General features: G+C 34.1%; 1 long non-coding RNA gene across 1 annotated transcript; it reads right to left on the bottom strand.

Moving 5' to 3' along the window:
* Positions 1-385: 385 nt before the first annotated feature.
* LOC102610174 (uncharacterized) lies at positions 386-1703 on the bottom strand. Its single transcript, XR_370775.4, has 2 exons — positions 1315-1703; positions 386-688 (listed from the first exon to the last, which is right to left on the bottom strand). It is a non-coding gene; the product is annotated as an uncharacterized LOC102610174 (long non-coding RNA).
* Between the last annotated feature and the right edge of the window lie 19175 nt (positions 1704-20878).

Raw genomic sequence — 20878 nt, 5'->3', positions numbered from 1 at the left:
TCTCTAGATTTTTTAATAAATTTTAAGAGTATTAACGGTAAAAATAACTAGGATATAGAAATGCAAAAGTTAATAATTGCCGTATAAATTTAATGGCAAAAGTTCAGTGTTGTAGACCCATTATCAGAATTATTAAAAGTCAAGAAAGCAAAAGTTGTGAGCTAACAGTTCACAACGCACAAAATAATGTCATGTTAGGAAAATAGTGCCTTTTCAATTTGCTGAATGAATTTACTACTAATTATAATAATAAAAGGAATTTGAGAGGAAAATAAGTATACTGTATATCATCAATAAAGGATAAATTTAGAAACAGATAATTAGTTATGGGATATTTAACGTGTCATCTAATGATAAAGAAAATAATTATTATCACAGTATCATGTCATTACTGATGGGTAATAAACCCAACTTTTAATTAATATAATGAAGCACTAGAAAGAGTAGCTAATTACGCATAAACGTAATATCTCAACTTTTGACGAATCCATTTGGCTACATAAACAGGTAGCATACATATGAAGAATTTTCAATCCAGAATTTCCCGATTGATTTTTTTTTTTTAATTATTCATCAATCTATAATATATACACTCCATTCCTAGGAGTGGAATGATCTCATGGAGGGCATCCAAGACCAGTGTGTGGCCAGGGTCTGTGATAGGGACAGCCAACTGCGTTCGCCTCAGCTGCACATGAATAATAACATGTTATTTGTTTATCTATTTATATTAATTTTAAATCAAATTCAACTGTGCAGGACAATTATTAATTAATTTTTTTCTTTAAGCAGACCTCAAAGAAGCAACAAATTTGTTAAAATAAAAACACAGAACAACATCATAATTAGATTAAACATTTAAACATCGATCCTCGCTAGGTGAAATGAAATCCAGCATACAAAAATTGTGAGTGGGTGATTGATTAATTCTGTTATACTTAATTCAATATTAGAACTAACATTAATCAAGAAACAATTTATTAATTACATAGCTAGATTGAATAACACACAAAGTCTAAAACATAATTAAGAAATATAATTCGTACAAGATCCAACTATGGAGTATAATCATAAGGACAATTATAATAAATAAAACTGCAACATAAAAATATTGCACTTACTGATATCAAATAACACTACCAGAAAATTGTGCTAATTATAACGTGTTAAAGGTAAATGAAAAATATTGCAAATATTTGGACGATCAAGAGATTTGAAGTATTGTACCTTGCCAAACAGATTATTTTTGTGGAAACAAATAATCTTATTGTTATTTTATGAAAACGTCAAATTATTATACAGAGAAGCTCTCACCTTTTCGCATGTTAACGGGAGTCTCAGCCAGCAGGTTTCTAGCTGCCACCTCGGAAGAACAGAGAAGAGCAATAGCCAATACAAGACCAATAAGAAGGAGAATTTTAGAGTCCATTAATTTTTTCATGATAGAGGAATATTTATGGGACAAGGCAGATTAGTATTTTCTGAACTCTATTTATAATAGGTTTAGTAAGTCAGCTAATTTAGAAAATTTTATGAGTTGAAGCGAGAGGTTTAGGGCTCAAATCTCACTCACATAAGATGAGATTGAATTTAGCTACCTTCATGCTATGCTTAAACAAGGTAAGCAGATATACCACTAGACCCTAAGGTATGCTTAAATTATTACATTGACCCTTTTAGTTTCAGAATTGGTTGCACATCTTTTTTCCTATTATACTTTTTCATTATAGCAACCTAAGAAATGACTTTAAAAGTTTATAATAAATTCAAATATAATATTAAAATGAAGTAAAATAGAATAATATATTTTATAATTATTTTGAATATTACACAAAATTATTTCAAGATTATTAATTTGTCGAATATATCTTAATAATATTAAAATATATATGTAACATTCAAAATATTTTTCCCTTAAGGGCGCTTGACCGGATAGTTTTTACACAGATTTATTTGGCTGGTCAACCAAGTCCTAGGGGAGGTAGGGATTTAAAATTTGATTTGGATTTACAAATGAATGAAATTATATAAAAAATTCAAAATAATTTAAAATTTTTATATTATTTGAGCCTCAATAAATTAATAGCCTTGTGACCATGAAAATTCTATTAATTTAGCTAATATTATTATATCAATAAATTATTAATTATTAATTTGTAAAGATAATATCAGATTCATAATATTTTTTTTTTATGAATTAGAGAGATAGAATAATTAGAAATTTATTGATATGATTCTAATTTGATCTTAATTGAGTAAATCAACCACTTGATAATCCTTTGAGTGGATTGCATGATCAGATCATAATCAATTGGTAACTCATCAAAGGAGACTTTTTGGAAGCAATATATTAAGCCATCTTATTTCTCTTAACATAGCACATGGAGTACAACAATGATTTCCCATTTGAAAAAGTGTAAAGAAAGCAATAATGACCGATGAAATGCTTAAAGCATTATGCCAGTACAATAGAGAAAATCATAGACATATTATATGTGTTTAGTATCCTTAGTTAAGTATTAATTTATATATTAGTTCGCTCCTATAGAAAACAAGGATTTAAAAAAAAATTATCTAATAAATTTATTGAATTATTAATTTACCACATTGATATGTAGTATAGATTTAAAATCAATTTTGAAATAACAGATTTTAGTATTAATAAAACTTGCTAGGACAAACTAGTAATTGTTTAATATAAAAAATATTTTGCTTAATATATGTACTATCTTGTTTATTATATTTATCATAATATTGTATTTATATTTATTATAATAGTTTTCACTATAGTTAAATGGTATAAAAGTAAGAAAATAGGTTTATATTATTTTTAAAATTAATTGTGATTATATGATCATTGAAATAAACTTTGAAGGACTAACTATCTTTTTCAGAAAATATAAATAAATAAAGTTTAGGCTAGTGGTGTGAATACTAAGAATTTTCCAACTTTTATGTCACATGAACCTTTTCTTTCTTTGCGGGCCCTTTGATGGTGCTTGTTACTTGTCAAACCAATCCATCATACATGTCAAGTAAACGGATTAGAAGAAAAATAAGAGTTTGCGTGTCTTTAGAGCCTTCATGTCAAGTAAATATTAAATCAAGAGGGGACTTGTTTGAAGGCGGCCGCCCCATCTCAGCATGTAGAGATGGTGCGCGGTCCGATGGACGCGGTAGTGAAAATCGTAATTAAATGTTATGAGACTCGTAACATTTAAAATAAAAATTAATAGTTATCCGTGGCATCATCAGACCTACCAAATACTAAGTCTTCTTTGACTGGTTGCACTATTTTAGAAGGGATGGTAATGAGAAAGGAAGGGAAAGGAACTGATATCTCCGTAACCATCCACAATATTATGTATATGTCCTTTTCTCTTACCTGTTCTTGGCAGAATTACCTGACGAGATCCTCGTCCCCTCTACGAATAATAGGAAGGGATCTTCAACAATCTCAATCCCCGAGTAGTTGATATACTTTTAGTTTTTGAACTTAATTTGATCATATTAACCTAAAAATATATAAAATAAAATGAGAATGATCATGAGTTCTGTCTATGAGTAATGATACCTCTTGGCCATCGATTATGGCGCAACAAAGCCGCATGAGGGGCTGCTACCTACAATTGTGAAAAATTGGGTTGCTCGACCATTGGCATCGCAACATGCTACTGGGCTATAATGAGATGAAGACAAGTTCGGTGCTGGCTACTACACAAATAATTTGGAGAAGATGAGTAACACTGTGAGAGAGTTACTTAGAGTTTAATTTATGAATTGTGGGTTTTGGGTTGTAGCTAAGTCTAAATTACATTAAATTTTTTATATTAACTAATATTTGTATTATTTACATAAATATTTTGAAATTAGTTATTTACACCAATATTTAATATTTTACAATTTAAAATTTATTATTTATTCACTAATAATTCTAAAAAATTAAATTAAATTAAAAATTAAAATGGAGAAATAGGGAGGAGATGAGGATTCCATGCCAGCTCATCCCCGTCCATTCTCCGAATAAGAAATTAGGTAAAAATCATCTCGTCTCTTCCCAAAATAAGAAATTGTGTATAAAATCATTCTTTTACCCTCTCAAAATAGGGAAAATCCCAAGAACCCTTCCCCGTAAGAATTTCTGTTATCCCTATATTTTAGCATACTAAGGTGATGCACACACCTTACACAAGTTTTTTTTTTTAATTTTTTTAAGGAAAACATAAATGTCGAGTGGTCAAAGAAAATAATTTATGTTAATCATATGGATGATAAGAAACTCCATGGAAAATTCTTGAGCATTTTGTTAAAAATTGTTTGTTGGCTTTCGGTGGAAAATACTAACCACTTCTAACAATTTCTAGATTATCATAAAAATTTGAAGATTTGACTTGAAATGACTCTAAATTGATTGGGGATACAATTTCACCACTGTAAAAAAGAAAATTCATTTAACATCGACTAGTAATAAGAAAATAGTGATAATATTGGTTTGTATAATGTTGATGGTTTTGAACACTCGTACGTACCTATTTGATAAAATAGAACGATCATCTCTTAATTTTTATATCTTATTTCTATATAAAACTCCAATCCCTGAAAAAATTGTAATTGCCGCTGATATTTGCTGTTGAAATTTGAAAGCCCACATGTAAGCAAGCCCTTGCGACCACTTGGCAGAGGTTCCTAAATCAGCCCCAACAAAATATATATTTACTGCCATAATTCGCATCGAACACACACACCCACACACACACACACACATATATATATATAAATTTGAAATCCTGAATTTGTTAAAATCTGGGAAAGTTATTAAATCATACTAATGGCCGTAAAAGTTATTAAATCATGGTAAAAGTTATTAAACTGCATGATTTAATAACTTTTCTAGATTTTAATAATGTTAAGAAAAATATCCTAATTGATTCAGTATTGAGTCTGGGAGACAACTCTCAACTTTAAGATAACTTTTGAGTTGAGTTAGGTCATAAACTTCTATATGGTATTAGATCCAAACTCATATGCACGAGTGGGCTTATATTACCCTACCATGTGATAAGGACCAATAAAAAAACTAAATTGGAGTGTTAGGAAAAATATCCTACATTAATTGAGTATTGAACTTAAGTTAAATATATAAGACTTGGACTACTCTCAATTTTTAAATTAACTTTGATTTGAGGTAGGTTATAGAGTTCTATAAATAAAATTTAGGATTTTAGAACAGATCAGCCCTATATACACACCTTATTTTAGATAAACTTTAAAATGAAAATTTGATTTTTTATAAATTTTAATTTGTTGTTATTTTCACAGTTAGTTTTTCAAATAGAATTCACAGTAAATATTTTTTCAAATATAGTTCATGGTAAACAAATTAACCTTCTTTTCTTTCAATTGTTGATTTCAATAATTATGAAATTCTTAAAACGAAAAAGAAAACTGAGTTAATGTAAAAAAAAAAAACTCTAAATAAACTTCGTCTCAAACTTACTACTCGAACATGTCTGATAGAATAAGGGAAATTTTTTTCTTATTTGAAGATTTCTTGTATGAGATTGTACATATAGATTGTAGATAAAATTGAATTGCTAATAGTACACTTTTATCTCTATCATCTGTCGGTTCAAGAAAATGAACACTTCCCCCTCTTTTCTGTAAATGTTAATTAATTAGTATTTTTTTATGTGTACTTTTTATTTGGCCCCATATATGTATTGCTTTTATGTTATAGGAAAATCCAATTAATTTATGATTTCTCTATTATGGTTCTTATTAACATTGTTGGTCCTCAAACTAGGGGATAAATCGGATTTCACTCCAGACCACAGATATATCATATATCCCTGGAAATTTCTCTTATAAGTAATAATTGTGATAACTTTGTAAGTTAAGTTGAATATTTAAACACTATTAGAATAGTTAGTATTGAATTCCAGTCCAACGATTAAATCACCGGACTCAACTACCTTGCAACAGTTGCAAGGTACCACTTGATTTTGTTTTTTTGTGGTTGCAATTATTGGTCATTTGATTAAATGAAAATGTAGATTTAAGGGTAGAGATTCATTTATTTGAATATTAACATTATGCTCCCTGTCATTTATCAAAAACGCAAAAGAACTAAAGAATTAAAATTTTTAACACATACATCCAAATTGTTTAAAATTTTATGTTGTTTAATTAGTAGCGAGTCTTAAAAAATAAATTTTATTTTAATATTATAAATTTTATTTAAAAATTAATTTTTAATATCATTTATTTATTAAAAAATATTATTTAATATTATTTATTCTCATTTCATTTAATATTATTTAGTTACAGGCTTATTGTTGTATTTAACCTTTCAAAAAACTAAAAAATTTTAAATAAAATAAAATAATCACTAGCGAGCATTAAAAAAAATAATTTTTAATATTAATAAATTTTATTTTATTTAATATTATTTATAGTATTTTTTTTATTTAATGTTATTTAGTTATAGACTTATTATTATATTTATTCTTTAAAAAACTAAATAATATTAAATAAAATAAATAATCAGTTGTGAGTCTTAAAAAATATAATTTTTAATTAATATTATTTATTTTATTCAAAAGGATAAATTTTTAATATTATTTATTTTATTAAAAATAAATATTTTTTAATATTATTTATTTGATTTTATTTAACGTTATATAGTCATGGACTTATTATTATATTTATTCTTTCATGAAACTAAATAATTTTTAATAAAATGAAATAATCAGTAATGAGTCTAAAAAAATTAATAGTATTTTTAATAATATTTATTTTATTTTATTTAATATTATTTAGTCATAGCTTGTTATTATATTTATTTTCAAAATTAAATAATATTAAATAAAATAGAATAAACAATTGTGAGTCCTAAAAAATAAATATTATTTTTTAATATTATTTATTTTATTTAAAAGAATAAATTTTTAATATTTTTATTTTATTAAAAATATTATTTAATATTATCTAGTCATAGGCTTATTGTTATATTTATTCTTTTAGAAAGTTAAATAATATGAAATGAAATAAAATTGTATTTTAGCATATCACCAGCCAAAGCACATAAACTTATAAATAAAAAAGTAAATAATATTAAATAAAATAAAATTACATTTTAAAAAGTCACTTGTCAAAATATATAATGTTATAAATAAACTGTAAATAAAAAAAAGATAAGGAGTTAAAAGAAATTTGACATCACAAAAAGACAGAAATAAATGGTGCACTACAAAAAGGTTGCTGGAACCTAAATCACCCGCTTCATAATGCAGGGAATTTAAATCCCTGGACAATAGCTGTGGCCATATATCAAATGTGAATGTACTTCACACGTCATGTCACTCACTTCTTATAAAATTTCATGGTCAATCCTTGTGCATTAATTTTTTTAATTGATGTTGGAAAATTATGGCCGTGCTGCGAAGGTTTCTTCTTGGCAGATTCGTTGAAGCTGAAAAGCTGATTTGACAAAGGAAATTATTTGCTTATTTTTAGTTGGAGTTTGCACGCAAACAGCAAGTTGGAAATTAGATATCTTTTTTTTTTTTTTTTTTTTCAATATGTCGTTGATACGGTCTTCCAAACTAATTATAGATTTTTAAAATTTTAAATTCCTTTCATTAATTTTAATTGCTTTATCTCTTTAGTCACTGTCAAAGTGTATTTTAATCCAGTAAAATTAGTTGTTGTGTTTATATTATTTTAGGATTCATGGAGTCTAATTGTACTCCTAATCTTTGCTGGGTCCAAGCTCTGCATAAGCTTATATTTAAATTAGCACCAGCATCAATATAGGGAAGTCTTGAGTATGAGTTATGCTATGCTTATTCATAATAGAGTTCATCTATATTAGAACTGATTTGACATTAATATATATAATTTGACCGTTTAGATGAGAAATAATAAAATTTAATAAATAACTATCACTTGTGCCTATAAATGAAGATGCAAATTAAATTTTTCAAGTAATCAATAAATATAGTATTATTGTTTGAATGAAAGAGTAGTACCGTAATTTCTTAGTTAAGATAGTTTATATCTCAACTGATGTGACACTATTAGAATTTCACCATCTAGGAAAATGGTTATATAGACCAATAAGGGACACCAAGGCCCCCATTTGCCTATGATACTCGTTGACTCTATTAACTAAAAAAATTGATTCCAATATTTTATAATAAATAGAAATATAATATTAAAATAAATGTAAAAATATATACATTTTAAAATGATTTCATAATTTAAAAAATATTTTTTAATTGAAATCCACCAATATGGTGATGGGTTAGGCCGAACCACTACCTATAGAATAAATCAACTAATGAATGAACATAAGGAGGGGGACGTAAACCAAAACCTCCCAATAGAAACAAATGTTTTACCTATTGATATGCAAATAGTTGAAACAAGGTGATTAATGTTGAATATATGGAGCCTCGAAGGTGTCTAAATGAAGAATGCCAAATACGCCAGCTGGAAGTTTCCTAGGATTGAAAAATCGCTGACAAGTTTGATGAGTACAAGCCCAGTCGGCCATAAAGTAAGCAGCAGATGTAGCTTTAAAAAAAAAGTGCCTAATAGGAGGTCGATGACAATTACAACGAAGGGCTCAGGCACGCTTATTGGTGCATCATGGTTGTTCTTGAAAGGCAACACCCCGACTTGAAAATGGACGAGGTTGCTATCGGTGTGACTGAATACATGAACGAGGAGGCGGCCAAAGAAGGTGGGGAGGACAAAGGGCCAAACGCAACTGAGGAGGCGACTTCTCCTCCTCCTCCTGCCCTTATTGATGTTGCCAAAGCAAGCACTCCCCTGGGCGCAACTGGCGAGACTCCTCCTGCTCCCTTACCTGACAATCCAGCAAAAGCAGCTCTTCTCACAAATCCTCCATCCTCGTCAATGCACCACAAGTTTCTTTGGTGAACATTGTATGCCAAGCTTTGTGACTGCTAGCCATTGTCACTAGACTATTAACAAATAAACTTACACTGTTTTTCATTATTTACTACTATTATAGAACTTCAATCTCATATCCTACATCAAGCAGGATCAACAGTTTTGTCAGGGGAATACTTATTTGGCTTCGAATTTTTTTTTTGAATATCTGATCGCCAGCTCGCTGTCGCGTGGTTGAGCATATATTTGGTAATCTGGGCTTCTGGTCTCACCCTCGAGCAGGCTTTGAGACCCTGAAGCTCTCTTTGCCTTAGAAAATTTTTTGGCGTTTTGATTGTTTGCTCACCGTCGCATGGTCGAGCAGATTTCGGCAATCTTGGCTTCTGGTCTCACCATCGAGCATGTTTTGAGACTTTGAAGCCTTCGTTGCCTTAGGAAAATTTTCAAGTTTTTGGTCGTCTACTCGCCGTCGCGTGGTCGAGCAGATTTCAGTAATCTCGGCTTCTGGTCAGGCCATCAAGCAAGCTTTAAGACTTTGAAGCCTTTTTTGCCTTAGCTAATTTTTTGAATATTTCGTCGTCTGCTCGCCATCACGTGGTCGAGCAGATTTCGGTAATCTTGGCTTCTAGTCTCACTATCGAGCAGGCTTTGAGACTTTGAAGCCTTTGTTGCCTTAGGAAATTTTTTGGGTTTTTGCTTGTCTGTTCGCCGTCGCGTGGTCGAGCAGATTTCGACAATCTCGGCTTCTGGTTTGGCCATCAAGCAGGCTTTGAGACTTTGAAGCTTTTTTTGCCTTAGACAATTTTTTGAATATTTCATCGTCTGCTCGCCATTGTGTGGTATAGCAGATTTCGGCAATCTTGGCTTCTGGTCTCGCTATCGAGCAAGCTTTGAGACTTTGAAGCCTTTGGTTCCTTAGGAATTTTTTTGGGTTTTTGCTTGTCTGCTCGCCGTCGCGTGGTCGAGTAGATTTCAGCAATCTCGGCTTCTAGTCTGGCTATCAAGCAGGCTTTGAGACTTTGAAGCCTTTTTTGCCTTAGACGATTTTTTGAATATTTCATCGTCTGCTCGCCGTCTCGTGGTCAAGCAGATTTTGGCAATCTTGGCTTCTGGTCTCACCATTGAGCAGGCTTTGAGACTTTGAAGCCTTTGTTGCCTTAGAAAAGTTTTTGGGTTTTTGCTTGTCTGCTCGTCGTCGCGTGGTCGAGCAGATTTCAGTAATCTCGACTTCTGGTTTGGCTATCAAGTAGGCTTTGAGACTTTGAAGCCTTTTTTACCTTAGACAATTTTTTGAATATTTTGTCGTTTGCTTGTCGGCGCGTGGTCGAGTAGATTTCAGAAATCTAGGCTTCTGGTCTTGCCCTTGAGCATGCTTTGAGACTTTGAAGCTTTTTTTTTTTCTTGAGACAATTTTTTGAATATTTCATCTTCTACTCGCTGTTGCGTAGTCGAGCAGATTCTGGCAAACTTGGCTTCTGGTCTCCCCCTTTAGCAGGCTTTGACACTTTGAAGCTTTTTTTGCCTTAGAAAATTTTTCGTAAACTTTCTAGATGAACTTCCTCAAACCTTCATTAAGCATAATTTCTTAAATACAAAAAGCAAATCCAAATACAAAGAGCAAAACAAATATAAGATATTACTAGCTTGATTCATTATAAAGACACCTTATTGAAAATATTTTTTGAGATGCTTGGCATTCCATAGCCTTTTCACCTCGTGACCATCCGCACGGCAAGCCGATAGGCACCTTGTCCAGCAACTCGCAGGACTCTGTCTGGCCCTTCCCAGTTGGGACCAAGCACACTTTGAGCTGGATTTTTGGTGTTCTGGTTGACCTTTCTGAGTACCCAATTGCTCACCCTCAATTGCCTTATGCACACTTTTTTTATTGTAATAGCAAGATACTCTCTGTTGGTAGGCGGCTACCCTTTTTATGCTAGCTCTCTCTTCTCGGCTAGAGAGTCAAAGTTCAAACACATCTGCTCGTTGTTTTCACTCTCCTTAAAGTGCTCAATTCGATGTGTGGTTACCTTTATTTCTGCGGGCACGACTGCTTCATGCCCAAAGGCCAAAGCAAATGGGGTTTCTTCGGTGGCAGTTTTATGAGAAGTCCTGACGCCCATAGCTCTCCTGGTAGCTCGTCAACCCATACACCATTTTTCTCTCCCAGTTTGATCTTCAGAAGCTTCTTTATAACGTTGTTGGCCACTTCCACTTGCCCATTGGCCTGAGGGTGTGCAGACGAGCAAAAATTTAGTTCTATTCCGAGGTTCTGACAAACCTTCCTGAAGTTATGATTGTCAAATTGTTTATCATTGTCTGCTACCAAGGCATATGGAATTCCATAACGGTAAACCAGATTCCTCTACACAAAGTCAGTTGTCATTTTCTTCGTAATCCTGCTAAAACTTCCACCTTGACCCACTTCATGAAATAGTCTATGGCCATAATAGCATGTGTGGCAGCTCCCCGCCCTTTCGGCAAGGGCCCGATCAGGTCGATTCCCCATTGAGCAAATGGCCATGGTGAAGTCATAGTAGTGAGTTTTTCAGGTCACTAAGTCAGGAAGTTGGCGAAGCTTTGGCAGCTTTTGTAACTTTTGGTTTTCTCCTGGGCATCCTAGTGCATCGTCGGCCAGAAGTACCCTTGCCTTAGAGCCTTATAAGCAAGAGATCTAGCTCCAGAGTAATTTCCACAGACTGCTTCATGAACTTCCTTTAGTACGTAGTCTGTGTCATCTTCGTCCAGACACTGCAGGAACAGTAGGGTGTACCCTCGTCAGTATAGCACCCTATCAATTAGTGTGTACCTAGACGCTTGGTACTTGATTTTCCATGCTCACATCTTGTTTGCTGGTAATACTTCATCTCGTATGTACTAGACTATTGGGTCCATCCACGAGCCTTTCTTCTTTATTCGTATCACCTTTAGATTCTGCTCGATGCTGGGGAAGGACTTGACTTCCATGGGGACTAACTTTGGCATTTTTTGGTCCGTTTTAGCGGCTATTTTGGCTAGGATGTGTGCGTGGTAATTTTTGCTCCTTGGTATCTGCACTATGTCCACCGACTTAAACTTCTCGATCATATGTCTGAACTTCCTTAGGTACTGTTCCATTTTCTTGTCTTTAGGCATGAACTTTTCATTGATATGGTCGACGACTAGCTGTGACTTTTTCCAGATTTTCAGCTTATTTGTTTGCACTGCCTGAGCCAACTTCAGCCCTGCAATTAAAGCCTTATATTCGGCTTGATTGTTTGTGGTCTTGAACTCCAATATAACAGCGTAGGAGATTTCTTCCCCATCTGGACTCTCTAAGACCACCCTCGCTCCAGCACCCTGCTCGCCTGATGATCTATCCACTGTCACCTTCTAAACTTGACCATCGTTGCTGTTTATAGCAATATCAGCGTGGCTGGGTCCACTTTGGGTTCTGTAAATTCTGCCACGAAATCTGCTATTGCTTGGGCTTTGATCGTTGCTCGGGGTTTGTAGGTTATATCGAACTCGCTCAGCTCTATTGCCTATTTCACTAGCCGACCCAAGGTTTTTAGTTTGTACAATGTTTGTCGTAGCGGTTGATCCGTCACTGCAATAACTGGAAATGCCTAGAAATATGGCCTCAGTTTTCGAGCAGCCACAACTAAGGCGAGCGCCCATTTCTCTAGCGTCGGGTACCTAGTCTCGGCATCGAGCATGGTTTTACTGGTGTAGTACACAGGGTGTTGGACTCTGTTGTAATTAATTCAAATACTATTGGTGTCAATTTACAAGTGTACACAACAAGTAATATAATGATGAGTATTCAAGATCGTCTCCACAGGGATTGATGTTATCAGACTTGTTACAACAATCTTAACAGTACAGATTTTGTTCTAAATTAAAATAAAACAATTAATGAAACTAATATACTAATTAAAATAAAAATACAATAAATAAAATGCAACAAAGTAAATTATCACGTCAAACTCAAGGATAAAACCAATGAGAATATAGAGTAGTTGAGTGAATAAACTCTCTTAATAATTTTGACTTTTTTTCTAATGTTTGGCTCGGTTGGTATAACATCTACTACAACACTGGGCTGAATCCTTATGTATCATCTGTTGTCTCATGTTAGGTATCATATATCTATATGCAACCTAACAGTGATTAGTTGTGATGCCAACATCAAATATAGCATTACATGCTTAGGTTCTACTTACTCTACAAGGTAAATCTCTATGTCTAGTTCATCACTAATTTTAGATTAAGCACAACCCTTTTGGAATCAAGTAAAACTCAATCCAGGAAACCTAATCTAAAACTAAGTATTGTTTTGATATGTTCCACTAAGATAGGCCCTTTTGTGGCTCTTTCTTAGATAATATCATTAAATGGGTGATCAGCCGAAATAATGAATAGAAATAAATACTATTAAAACAAAATGCTATAACAAACATGCAACAACACATATATTCAGTCAATAAACCGTCAAGATTGTTTATCAATCAACCACAAATAAAGTTAGTTCATGGTTTGCAAAAGAAAAATAAAGAACAAAGTTTCAGACATCAAACACATCCTCGTGACTAAAAATAAACAAAAAAACAAGAGAAGAATAAGAAGGGCTGAGTTCGCAATTGATTTCTAAAAATTCTCCTTTGATGCTGCCTTAAATCTTGCTCTTGAATTCTGTTTTGCTCTTGTTTCTTTTCAATTTTTGTTCTTGGTTGACGACCCCCATTTTCTTTTGCATGTGTGCTTCTTTTATAGATGAAAAATAGGGTAAACAGAAGTCTATGTGCCTATCTTCCAGATTAGGAAATTACTGATCCAATATTCTGAGTATCTCACATAAAATTTTCTTTGTCGTTGTTTCAGGATTGCTACAGCATTGGTTGCTATAGCAACATATGCTATAGCAACATATGCTATAGCAACGGCTACAAAACCTGTACTGTGCTAGATTTATTTCAATTCTTCGGTTGCCAAGTTCTTTTCCATCTTTTGCAAGCTTATTGCAGCAACAGCAGCGTTCCTTCTTTGAAATTTGAGCTTCCAATTACCTACAACTATGCAAACAATTTAAGCACACAAAATTATTCTAAAATAACGCAGTTTATTAAAAATAAACTAAAATAGATATTCATGCAAAATAAAACTAAAATGTAATAAAAACATGTTATTTACTTTCTAAGTAATAATAATTTAAGTCTAAAAGTACTATGATAATTCTCATTTCATAGAGTTATCAGACTCCTTCTTCTTCTCGTACCACATCCCCCTCTCGTGGTATGGACAACAAGGGTGCTTGGTGTAGGTACTGTTTCAACTTCTGAAAGGCCTTCTCGTACTCGGGGGTCCATTATGTTTTTCTTCCCTTCTCCACCTCTTAGAAGAAAGCGTGGCATTTATCTGTAGCCTTGGATATGAATCGGGTCAGCGCTGCCAACTTCCCCGTGAGGCTTTTTATTTCGTTTAGGTTACGAGGAGATTTCATTCCCACAATCGCTCGAATATTTTCTAGATCGCCTTAATTCTCCGATGACTAACCATGAATCCAAGGAATTTGTCCGAACCAACGCTAAAAGCACACTTCTCCGGGTTGAGCTTCATCTTATATTTCCTCAAAAGCCCGAATGTCTCCTCGAGGTGCTTGGTGTGCTCAACTGGGTTTTTTGACTTGGTTATCATATCGTCAACATAAACCTCCATCGTGGGCCCAATTAATGACTTAAAAATCTTGTTCACCAACCTCTGATATGTTGCACTTGTATTTTTAAGGCCGAATGTTGTTACCCTGTAACAGAAAAAATCCTAGTTAGTGATAAACTTCATTTTCTCTTCGTTCTGCTCATACATTAGAATTTGGTTGAATCCCAAGAATACGTCCAAGAAGATGAGCAGATTATACCCGGCTGTTAAGTCAACCAGCTGATCGATTTTAGGCAAGGGAAAAATGTCCTTTAGGCATGCCTTGTTGAGGTCAGTAAACTCAACGCACATTCTCTATTTACCGTTAGCCTTCCTTATTAGGACGACATTTGATATCCATTTGGGGTAACTCACGTCCCTGATGAACCTCGCCTTCAAGAGTTTCTCCACCTCGTTGTTTATGGCCTCATATCTCTTTTGGTTGAAGCATCTCTTCTTTTGCCTTACAGGTCAGGTGTTGAGTGTTAGAAAATGCATATTTATAAAGGAGAAAACCGTCATTTTACATTTCAAGTCTTACTAACAACCCTTACTTTTATGTATTTAACCTTCTTGTGATTTAATTACATGTGTTTTATTTTAATTAAGTATTTTATGTATTTTAAGGGCATTATAGTCATTTCACAATAAAGGAGAGATCAGACGGCAAAACGGACATCACTTTTGAACTCAGGACAGTCGAAAACCTTAAGAGGAGCATAAAAGGAAAAATAGCACTATTCACATGTACGGTACTATTCATGTATACGGTACTATTCACAGCACTGTTCACATAGACGGATCGATGACGTGGCATTGACCGATGATGTGGCATTGACTGATGAGCTGTCACGATCCTGTTGGACTAAAGTTCTTATGTACTGTTGATGGTGACGTGGCAGCATATCAGTGGATGAAAAATCTCGCGTACGGTACATGCATCACACATGATTATTTTCAACCAAACCGCGTTACTGTTCATCCGAGTCAAACCGCGTTACTGTTCATCCGCGTGGTCAAACCGTGGACTGTTGACTGATGACGTGGCGCAATCTTGAGCGTCCAAACTATTTTTAATCCGATGGCCATGATTTACTCCATGTATCTATAAAAAGGGGGTCTCCCCCCTAATTTGATATCTCTGAATCCATTTTTGGGATCCATTTTCTGTAATTCCCTCTCCATCTTGTATTTTCTTCGTATTTTAATAAATTCCCATTTTGCCCCTAGTTCAATTATGAGTGGCTAATTTTCTTTTAAGCTTGGGTTGAAGGTGAAGTCTCAACATGTGTCATGGGCTTTATTTGGTAAATTTATTTTCTCTTCCCCTCTAGTTTTTGTGGATGTTTTGACTTCTCGTCGACAAATAATACTAATCTTGTCTAGTACCGCCTTGGTTTCACCGGCCCTCTAGTACAAGGTTATTATTATTTGGCACGATAAGCCCTTAGCACCATATTGATTAGAGTGTGGTTCATGAGGTGTGGATTCCCCCCTCATGATTTAATTGGTATTAATACGGATTATTTAGCCCATGATGCATGTCGATACGGATCCAGATACCCAAGTACGTCAATTTAATAGATTTTCTCTTCAATTTATTCTCTCCATTACAATTCCAATTTTAGAATTTATTCTCGCCATTTTAATTTAAGTCTTAGCATATTCCAAATCATTTCCACCATAAATCCAACAACCCATTTACAAAATTAATTCTATACACATAATTAAAATCCACCTCCTCGTGGGATCGACAATCGTCACCATTAGTCTATACTACAATAGATTCGTGCGCTTGCGAGTACATTAAAATTTGCACAATAAGTTTTTGGCGCCTTTGCCGGGGAGGTAAGTAATTTTAATTCATAGAATTAATTTTTGTGAATAATTTCTTTTATTTGTTTTCTTGTATTTTTTTTATTATTAAAAAAAAGAAAAAGAAAAAAAAAGTGAATCTATATTTAAAGGTTAGTATTTCTTTTCTTTTTCTCTTCTTTAAAATTCTGTAATTTAATTTTCAATTTATTTTTCTTTGTAATTTTTTTGTCTATCTTATTAATTTATTTTTAGTTAATTTATTTCACGTATTTATTTTTGTGTATTTTTATAGAAAGGTTTTAATAGCGCAATAAGGTTAGTATCGTAATTTCTCCCTCTTCTTTATTTTTATTTGTTTTGTTCCCATCTTTATTTTTATTTTATTTGTTTTGCATGCATGGTCGTAGGTCATTATTACCTAATCTTGAACCTATAGACCTTGAATTAGAAAAAACACTTCGCACACACAAACAAATTAAAAATAAAATGGATTTGCAACCACAAGAGAGGCCATTTAAGGACTACTTCAGTCCTTTAGCTAATTTGAGCACATCATGCATAAGATACCCAAATGTAGCTGCTAGGAGCTTTGAACTAAAACCTAGTGTGCTAAATTGTCTCCCCACATTTTATGGCCTAGAAAATGAGGACCCATATAATCATCTGAATGATTTTCATGCAATTTGTCAAACATTTAAATATAAGAATTTTTCAGATGATGATGTTAAACTCAGATTATTCCCATTTTCTTTAAAGGATAGAGCTCGTTCATAGCTTAATACATTGCCTGCCAATAGCATTTCATCATGGGAACAAATGGTAACTAAATTTTTGAATAAATATTTCCCAGTGCATAAAACCAATGCGATTCGCAGGGAAATCTCAGAGTTTACTCAGAGAGAGGACGAGCAATTTTTCGAGACATGGGAGCGATTTAATGGGCTACTCTTGAAGTGTCCACATCATGGGTACGAGAAATGGCACCAATGCCAATACTTTTTGGAGGGATTACTACCGAATGTGCAAGAATGGCTAATGGCAACAAGTGGAGGAGAGCTAATGTCAAAAAGTGCATCAGAAATTTGGGAATTCTTCCAGCGACAAGCAGATAATTCCCAACAACGGAGTCGATCACTCAAGACTACTAGAAGAATTAAAGGAGTGAATGAGGTTCAAATTGGCGAATCAACTTCAGGAATCAAAGAAGTCAAGGAGATGGTTGAAGGTCTTGCTCGACAAATAGCATCGTTATCGACTGCTAAATCAACAGAATCACATGACCATGACTCATACTCAGATCAAGCCAATGCCATAGGTGTAATAAGAAAACCATCGAATTACAACCCATACTCCAACACATATAATCCTGGATGGAGAGACCACCCCAATTTTTCATGGTCTCAAGGATTCCAACAGAATGGACCAGAAGCTCCAGCTCCACCAATGCAACCAATTCCGCAAATTCCTCAAGCATTTCAGCCCCTATTTAGACCATACAATCAGAACCAGAACTACTCTCAACCCAAACCATGGGAAGATTCATTCCAAAATCTCAAGAATCTTACTCACTCTACGATTGAGCAACAGAACCGCACCATTGATGGACTACGAAATGAGTTAAGAGCAGGCTTCAACTCACAAGCTCAATCAGTTTCAAGTCTCGAGAAGATGGTGGGACAACTTGCTTCTTCAGTTCAGACCTTGGTAATGACCGTTGAGAAAGGTAAGTTTCCAAGTCAACCAGTGCCTAACCCTAAAGGAGTGCATGAAGCAAGTACCAGTTCACCACAGCAACATGGAGAAGTCAAAGCCGTCATGACCTTGCGAAAAGGAAAAGAAGTCGACAACAAAGTGGAGATGCCGGTGACAAAAGAAAATCAAATTGTACCTGTGAATGTTGAGGACTCACCACCGGAGGAAAAAGAAGAAACCAACCCACGAGAATATGTTCCTAAAGCTCCATTTCCTCAGAGGTTAGCAAAAGGCAAAAAGGGAAAATCCACAGGTGAGATTCTTGAAATCTTCAAACAGGTAAGTGTTAACATCCCTTTGCTTGATGCTATTAAACAAGTTCCATCTTATGCCAAGTTTCTTAAAGACCTTTGTACTAAAAAGAGAAACATGCATGTTCAAAAGAAGGCATTTTTAACAGAAAACGTTAGTTCTATACTCCAACATAAAATTCCTTTAAAATGCAAAGACCCAGGCTCCCCCACTATCTCATGTAGTATAGGGAACCACACAATTGAGAATGCTTTGTTGGATTTAGGAGCTAGTGTAAATCTTTTGCCTTACTCTGTATTCGTGAAACTTGGACTTGGAGAATTACACCCAACTCCAGTGGTGTTACAACTTGCAGATCGGTCCACAAAAATACCTCGTGGTATTGTGGAGGACGTGCTTATTCAGGTAGACAAGTTTTATTTTCCTGTTGATTTCATTGTAATTGACACTCAACCTATACAGGATTCAAGGAAGCACATTCCCATTATCCTAGGCCGACCTTTCTTGGCAACTGCGGATGCTCACATTCAATGCATGACTGGAAATATGCAGTTGTCTTTCGGCAACATGACTATGGAGCTGAACATCTTCAACATTGCCAAACAACCTCACAATGCAGATGATGAAATTGTTGATGTGGATTTAATTGAAGCATTAGTTGATAATACTTTTCTTTCAAACCTTAGTGATGATCCTTTACAAACATGTTTAACCCACTTTGGTTTGGATTTTGATATTGACAGATCGGTCGATGAGGTCAACGCTTTACTTGACTCAGCACCATCCATGGACACTAATAAATGGAAGTCAAGAGTTGAGCAACTAGCACCATCAGAGAAGCAACTCATTCCATCATCAGAATCACCACCGAAACTCGAGCTCAAACCATTGCCCAACACTTTGGAATATGCGTTTTTGGGAGAAGAAAGTACTCTGCCTGTAATCATCTCATCATCCCTAAATGACGAACAAAAAGGTAAGTTGTTGGATGTTTTAAAAGAGCACAAAGGAGCATTAGGATGGACCATAGCATATATAAAAGGTATAAATCCAGTAGACTGCATGCATTACATTCACCTTGATGAAAATGCTAAATCTACTAGGGAAATTCAACGTCGGTTAAATCCTAATATGAAAGAAGTTGTTAGAATTGAAGTCCTTAAGCTATTAGATGCATGTATCATTTACCCAATTTCCGATAGTTCATGGGTCAGTCCTGTACAAGTCGTCCCCAAAAAGTCAGGAGTCACAGTAGTTACCAATGCTGATAATGAATTGATACCAACTAGGGTAACTACAGGATGGCATGTATGCATTGATTATAGAAAATTGAATTCTGTCACACGTAAAGACCATTTTCCTTTACCATTTATTGATCAAATGCTTGATAGATTAGCAGGCCATGAATTTTATTGCTTTCTAGATGGTTACTCAGGATATAATCAGATTCCCATAGCACCAAAAGATCAAGAGAAAACTACTTTCACTTGTCCTTTTGGCACATTTGCATATAGGAGAATGTCATTTAGATTATGTAATCCACCTGCTACATTTCAACGATGCATGTTGAGCATTTTTTCTGATATGTTTGAACGATTCCTTGAAGTCTTTATGGATGATTTTTCTGTCTTTGGTGACTCGTTTGATCAATGTTTGCATCATCTAACACTAGTTCTGCAGAGATGTGTCGAGAAGAACTTGGTCTTAAATTGAGAGAAATGCCATTTTATGGTAAAACAAGGTATTGTTCTCGGTCACATCATTTCGAGCAAAGGTATTGAGGTTGACAAAGCCAATGTGGATCTCATTTCTAATCTTCCTCCACCCAAAACAGTCAGAGAAGTAAGATCTTTCCTTGGGCATGCTGGGTTCTATAGACGTTTCATTAAAGATTTTAGCAAAGTTTCTAGACCATTATGCAATTTACTTGCTAAGGATGTACCTTTTGTCTTTGATGATTCATGTCTTGTTGCGTTTGAAAAATGAAAGCATTTGTTGACATCATCACCTATCATTCAGCCCCCGAACTGGAGCTTACCATTTGAACTCATGTGTGATGCATCTGATTATGCAGTAGGAGCAGTATTAGGACAAAGAGTTGATCGAATTCCCCACGTTATTTACTATGCTAGTATGACATTGAATGATGCACAGTTGAACTATTCAACTACTGAAAAAGAAATGCTAGCAGTAGTGTTTGCATTAGAGAAATTTCGATCTTATCTCATTGGTTGTAAAATAATCGTTTTCACAGATCATGCTGCTCTTAAATATCTTCTCACAAAGAAAGATGCAAAAGCTAGACTAATTCGTTGGGTGTTACTTTTGCAGGAATTTGACTTGGAGTTCAAAGATAAGAAAGGGACAGAAAATGTTGTGGCAGACCACCTCTCTCGTCTCCATTTTGACACAATTACAGAATCATTACCATTGAATGAGTCATTTCCAGATGAACAATTAA

The sequence above is a fragment of the Citrus sinensis genome, chromosome 3 (assembly GCF_022201045.2).
Source record: "Citrus sinensis cultivar Valencia sweet orange chromosome 3, DVS_A1.0, whole genome shotgun sequence".
In the NCBI taxonomy this organism is placed as follows: Eukaryota; Viridiplantae; Streptophyta; class Magnoliopsida; order Sapindales; family Rutaceae; genus Citrus; species Citrus sinensis.
Note: the sequence above shows the minus strand (reverse complement) of the source record. Positions and strands in the feature narration are given on the sequence as shown.